At 41.3% G+C, this 6,912-nt stretch overlaps 1 long non-coding RNA gene across 1 annotated transcript; it reads left to right on the top strand.

Annotated features, from left to right (window-relative positions):
• The first annotated feature begins 3,399 nt into the window (after window positions 1-3,399).
• Window positions 3,400-5,820, top strand: LOC123730425 (uncharacterized). The gene is made up of 3 exons (XR_006761827.1): window positions 3,400-4,565; window positions 4,698-4,845; window positions 5,508-5,820. It is a non-coding gene; the product is annotated as an uncharacterized lncRNA (long non-coding RNA).
• The last annotated feature ends 1,092 nt before the right edge of the window (window positions 5,821-6,912 follow it).

The raw sequence follows: 6,912 nt of genomic DNA, 5'->3' as shown, positions 1-6,912 counted from the left end.
TGGGGTATTGTGTATAAATAGATGAGAAAAAACGATTTAATCAATTTTAGAATAAGGCTGTAACTTAACAAAATGTGGAAACAGTCAAGGGGTCTGAATACTTTCCGTATTCACTGTATGACTTAACCTCCACATTCCTACATAATTCCTCCATGTTCATAAAACAAGAAATACGTTTATACAAACTTAATTGTATGTTTTTTAATCAAATGTATTACATTAATTAAATTCATTAATTACAGCACTTTTAATCCATTTGAGGTCTTCATTCAGCTTTGACATCGCTATCTTGAGATCCTCTTTTTTGTTGCAGCCACATTTCTCCACAAGAGAAAATCAATTATAACTTAAGCCATTACCAATCACCTGCTGACTGTGTTCACGTAAGACAACACAGAAAAACATTTGATAAACAATGTTAATCGTACCAACAGTGGCCTCCAGTTTTATGTCGAGGTCCTCCTTGACAACAGGTGAAAACGGGTAAGTAGAATGTGTAAGTATACTAATGTGAAAATACTGTACATTTGCATACTAGTGGTGCACGGGTCAGGTGTTTGTTCACGCACACCTGCCGCAATTGCTAATAACCCATCCGCAATCACCTGACTATATGTGATAAAGTGAAAATCTGAGGCCTGCACCCGACCCTAACCCGCAAATATAGAACATGTGGAATAGGCTACAGTCAGAGACTGCAGAACAAGGGGTTGCAGGACTTAGATATGTTTCTGCTTATAATTTCCGACATGCTGGTAGGTTATTTGTTTGTCAACTTATCTATAATTAGATACATGTAGCTTCTCTTATGTATTTCATTTTGAGTTTGCATCTCAATATTACATTTTATACTGTATACATCACAGAAGACTGAAATATAACAAAACCTATTGACATAGAAACACGTTTTTTTTCGGCTGTTAAAAAAAAAGGTTTATTAATTAGGAAATTATGAAAGATATTAGTAACATTCCACCCATGAGGCCACTAGAGGGCGAGTTGGTCATGTGACTCCAGGATAGGGCAACACGCTTGATGTCATCTCTAGTGTAAAAGCCCCATCAGGCGTGAGCTGCTTGTTGAAATCTTACACTGTAGCAGCGCAAATCTCTTGTGGAGCTGGCGTGTTCATGCCCAGGTTTCGTTGAAATTAATAGGAGTGTCTCACGCTCTGCAAAAGTTAGGCCTATGCGTTCCATCTGATGGAGCAGGTCAGTAAAGCAGATTTTTCTGCTACCTCATTGTTGTTTTATTAAGAGACTGACAAGTTATAGCATTTGTGTGTGTAAACAACTATTTTCCCATTTCTGGGCAAGTGAACATAATCTTCGGGCAATCAAAAAATACGACTGATTTGGCAGATGGGAAATACCTTTCTGACCTTAAAATTAGTCTCTGTGTGGGACATGACAGTGATTAATCAGATGTAAAACGGTTTTATATGAGCTTTGATGAGAACAGAGTTTTTCTAATCAGGTCACAGTTTTAAACTCCTGGAAAAACTCCTGGCCCTGTAGGGAGGATGAAAACCCTATCAAACAGCAGCAACCTTGTACTTGTTCATACTTATTATATTTTAAAACTTACTGGGGGTTTCAGTTGCACAGACAGAACTGGAATTAGACAATATAACTAACTAACAGGCATGAGCTTCTTTGATGTAGGGTTGCATCATGTAGGCCCATATATACAGTACATTTGTAATTCAAAAGTTACAGGTCTAGCCTGTTACAGGTCTAGCCTGTCATCACTATTTGTTGATTTATAATATTTTTTTATTATGGGAGGTTTCGTAAATTCACTCTGGCTATCTACTCCGATTTCAGAGCACTCTCATCTGAGTGTGCCAGAGCACAGAATAACTGATTAATTTACGAACGCTCAACACCAGTTGAATATTTTAATATGTTTTAAAATGTAATCTTTATTTAACTAGGCAAGTCAGTTAAGAACAAATTCTTATTCATAATGACGGCCTCCTGGGGAACACTGGGTTAACTGCCTTGTTCAGGAGCAGAACGACAGATTTATACCTTGTCAGCTCAGGGTTTCGAGCCAGCAACCTTTCGGTTACTGGCCCAACGCTCTAACCACTAGGCTACCTGCCACCCAACAATCAGTTAGCAAGTCTGAAATGTCATAGTTTCCTCGGTCCGACTAGCACGTGAACAAAGGATTCCCCACTTAATTCAATGAGGATTACAGTTGCGTTTGCAAATCATTCTTTACCTTTAACCTAGCAATTACATTACCAAACGTGTGCACTTGAATAGTGATGGGTAACCAAGGCTTTCTGAAGGCTTTGGCACTTTCACCGAAGGTACCACGTTCATCTGTACAAACAATAGTACGCAAGTATAAACACCATGGGACCACGCAGCCGTCATACCACTCAGGAAGGAGACGCGTTCTGTCTCCTAAAGATGAACGTACTTGGTGCGAAAAGTGCAAATCAATCCCAGAACAACAGCAAAGGACCTTGTGAAGATGCTGGAGGAAACAGGTACAAAAGTATCTATATCCACAGTAAAACGAGTCCTATATCGACAACCCGAAAGGCTGCACAGCAAGGAAGAAGCCACTTCTCCAAAACCGCCAAAAAAAGCAAGACTACGGTTTGCAACTGCACATGGGGACAAAGATCGTACTTTTTGGAGAAATGTCCTCTGGTCTGATGAAACAAAAATAGAACTGCTTGGCCATAATGACCATCGTTATGTTTGGAGGAAAAAGGGGGAGGCTTGCAAGCTGAAGAACTCCATCCCAACCGTGTTGTGGGGGTGCTTTGCTGCAGGAGGGACTGGTGCACATCACAAAATAGATGGCATCATGAGGGAGGAAAATTATGTGGATATATTGAAGCAACATCTCAAAACATCATTCATGAAGTTAAAGCTTGGTCACAAATGGGTCTTCCAAATGAACAGTGACCCCAAGCATACTTCCAAAGTTGTGGCAAAATGGCTTAAGGACAACAAAGTCAAGGTATTGGAGTGGCCATCACAAAGCCCTGACCTCAATCCTATAGACAATTTGTGGGCAGAACTGAAAAAGCGTGTGCGAGCAAGGTGGCCTACAAACCTGACTCAGTTACACCAGCTCTGTCAGGAGGAATGAGCCAAAATTCACCCAACTTATTGTGGGAAGCTTGTGGAAGGCTACCTGAAACATTTGACCCAAGTTAAACAATTTAAAGGCAACGCTACCAAATACTAATTGAGTGTATGTAAACTTCTGACCCACTGGGAATATGATGAAAGAATTGAAAGCTGAAATAAATCATTTTCTCTACTATTATTCTGACATTTCATATTCTTAAAATAAAGTGGGGATCCTAACTGACCTAAGACAGGGAATTTTTACTACGGTTAAATGTCAGGAATTGTGAAAAACTACATTCTTATCACACACATAATATGAAATGACCTAACATACAGTCAGAGATGTCATGGCTATCCTACTGTGAACATTAGGAATGTAATCTTTACCTTACAGCTCTCCACACCTGGTACATGTCAGAGCGAGAATAAGCATCAATGGACAGCCAATCAGCAAAGAGCTCTTCACCAAATACTTCTGGGAGGTGTATGCCCAGTTAGAGGCTACAAAGTTATAGTATGTCTTCATAGAGAGTTGAAGAATGAACACTGATGTAGCCCATCACTCTCAAAGAAACTCTCTGACCCTTTCTTGTTATGACTGTGTCACTGCACTGATCCTTAGGACTCCCATGGAGTTAGTATGCCGGCCTATCTCCGCTTCCTCACGATCCTGGCGTTCCATGTCTTCCTATAGGAGAGGGTAACATTCACATACCCTGTCACATGTACAGTTTGTTTACAAATGTACTAACGACCAAATCAATTGATAACAGTTGTAAACCATTCTGAGCAGTATCTCTCTATATAACAGATGGATTTATCTGTAGAGGCTGTGATTTGAAGGGCCTATGACTGTACAAACATCATCAAGTATTTTTGCTGCATATCATAAAGGCTATATTATCAAAGTCAAACATAAGATTGATTAGTTACAGAATCCGTATTCACTTATTTTTCTTTCTGACATTTGGTGAACAGGAAGCCATGGGTTTCTGGGATCTCCTCCTTAGGAATTGATCAAGTATACTAGGAGACACCATAGAGGAGAAAGCATGTATATTTCAGATGAGAGTAATGCATGTTGTGTTGTGTGAGGTCAACCTATGCACTGTGTACCTGTGGCATTATTCTTACTATCTATTTAAAAAAAAAATTGTATTTAACTAGGCAAGTCAGTTAAGAACAAATTCTTATTTACAGTGACGGCCTACCCCGGCCAAACCCGGACGACGCTGGGCCAATTGTGCGCCGCCCTATGGGACTCCCAATTACAGCCGGATGTGATACAGTCTGGATTCAAACCAGGGATTGTAGTGACGCCTCTTACACTTTGATGCAGTGCCTTAGACCGCTGTACCACTCAGCCTGTCTGGAGGGGTGAATGTAGTTGAATAAAGTCCTATCTCTCCTCAGCCAGGGGTGCCAGCATTCACTGTTCTACCGGACAGAGCCGAAGAGACTGGGGTGAGTCACTGGGGCATTTTCTCATGGCTTTGGCATAAAACCAGTAGATTTGCATTGATTTTGCTATGCATTTGTTTGAGTGCACGCATATTTCACATGCTGAGTTGAACCCCTCTCCCCTGCCTTGTGTAGTGTCCCCTGTGGGTATGTCCAGATCTGGAGCAGTATGAAGTTGGGGCTGACCCTCTATGTCTGGGCCTGGCTGGACAACAGCAGCGCTGCAATGCATCACTTGCCCTGCAGCACAGCAAGACCTGGCTACACTGCTACCAACAGTCTGGTGTGTGTGTGTGTGTGTGTGTGTGTGTGTGTGTGTGTGTGTGTGTGTGTGTGTGTGTGTGTGTGTGTGTGTGTGTGTGTGTGTGTGTGTGTGTGTGTGTGTGTGTGTGTGTGTGTGTGTGTGTGTGTGTGTGTGTGTGTGTGTGTGTGTGTGTGTGTGTTAGATTATAACTTGCAAAGTATGACAATGTTATTCTAGCTAGTGTGGGAACGTATTTCTCAAAATAACAGCACACATTCCAATTGTGATGAGGTTCAGTGACTGTGTGCCTCTGCTTACTTGCAGATGACACAACACAGATTAAACACTGAAATAGACAAAATATCAAATCTTCTCACTTTGTTGTCCTAGCAGCCATGCTAGTTTGATTCGACTGTGTTTTGTCCCAACATCACTGAAACTATTACAGAAAACAATGTAGGTGAGTTATCTTCTCTCTCTGGGCTTCTCTGTCTGGGGTTTTAACAGACAAGTCGTGCAAATAAATGTTTATTTACTGGAGCAAAACTGCCACAATAAATATATGATTACACAAGTTGGAATATTTGTTTTCTTGGCTGTGTAAAAAATCATGCTACCACATTCATTGTCCAGCTGTGAAAAATGTCTTAGATGTGTGTGTGTAGTCCTTTACTCTCTTTGTGTGCTCTGCTTTTTTACAGATCAGCAGAATTTCAATGTGTTGGTGGAGAACATGCTCACCCGTTGCCTGGACAATGAGAGCAGCTAGCAGAGCCTGAGTGGGAGAGAAGCAGCAGGGATCTGAGTCAGGCTGCTGATACAGGACAGGTTCCCCCTGCTGGCCAAGACCATGACACACACCCTGGTCTTCCCCTGCATCGTCAGCGCCCTCCAGTGGATCAGTCAGGGAAGGGACACTGTGCTGGCTACTGCAGGGAGCCACTATCTCAAATCAAATTGTATTTGTCACATGCACCGAATACAACAGGTGAAATGCTTATTTAACAGTTTAGCTCGGCCCAACCTGGGCTTGAACCAGGGACCCTCTGCACACATCAACAACTGACACCCACGAAGCATCGTTACCCATCGCACCACAAAAGCCGCGGCCCTTGCAGAGCAAGGGGAATAACTACTTCAGGTCTCAGAGCGAGTGAGTCACCCGATTGAAACGCTATTAGCGCGCACCACCGCTAACTAACTAGCCATTTCACATCGGTTACATTTACATACAAGCCCTTAAGCAACAATGCAGTTCAAGAAATAGAGTTAAGAAAATTTTTACTAAATAAACTAAAGTGAAAAAAAAAGAAAATAATTAATAATCTATATATTTTTTTAAAGTAACAGAAGAAAATGACATAACAACAACGAGGCTATATACAGGGGGTACGGGTACCAAGTCAATATGCAGGGGTACAGGTTAGTCGAGGTCATTTGTAAAGTGTCTATGCATAGATAATAAACAGCGAGTAGCAGCTGTACATAGTCCGGGTGATTAATTGTTCAGCAGTCTTCCAGTACAACCCAGTGTCATGGCTAAAGCAGCACCACTAAGAGAGGCAGCCCACGTCTCTGGCCTGGTCGCAGGTAGTCTACACTTGGTAGGAGTGGCTCTGAAACACCTGGACCCCTCGCTCGACTCCTAATGGATTATTGGCACAGTGGTTTGGATTCTGCTTGGATCAGTAGTTAGTTTGGATCCGTCTGGCTGTTTTTTATGTAGGACATTGAGATACACTCAATGTTTGACAGGTATTATATTTGAGGTGTTTACAGCTAAGGGTCATCTTGAATAGAGGTGTGCTCTTTGTCCAGTGCGCTGTACTCATGTTGCTCTGTCAGTGCAGGAGCTTTTATACTATGAAGTTATGCTGTTGGCCTACTGTCAGCTAGTTATATTTCTTCCTGATAGAACTTGAAGTTTTTTGATTTTCTCAGGGTGATTAAATTATGATTGTGTTGGATTGTATTTTCTCTTAGAAGTATTTTTTTGACTAATGTACATAACGAAAATTAAAGTAGAAATTGTTTCTAAATAGTTGTCATTTTTTTTAAATGAATTGTGAGTAAATATTTATTTTCATGTTCATTTGTACCCTAGCC

This window comes from Salmo salar, chromosome ssa24 (genome assembly GCF_905237065.1).
Source record: "Salmo salar chromosome ssa24, Ssal_v3.1, whole genome shotgun sequence".
Classification (NCBI taxonomy): Eukaryota; Metazoa; Chordata; class Actinopteri; order Salmoniformes; family Salmonidae; genus Salmo; species Salmo salar.
The sequence above is the reverse complement of the archived record's forward strand: the minus strand, read 5'-3'. Positions and strand labels throughout refer to the sequence as shown.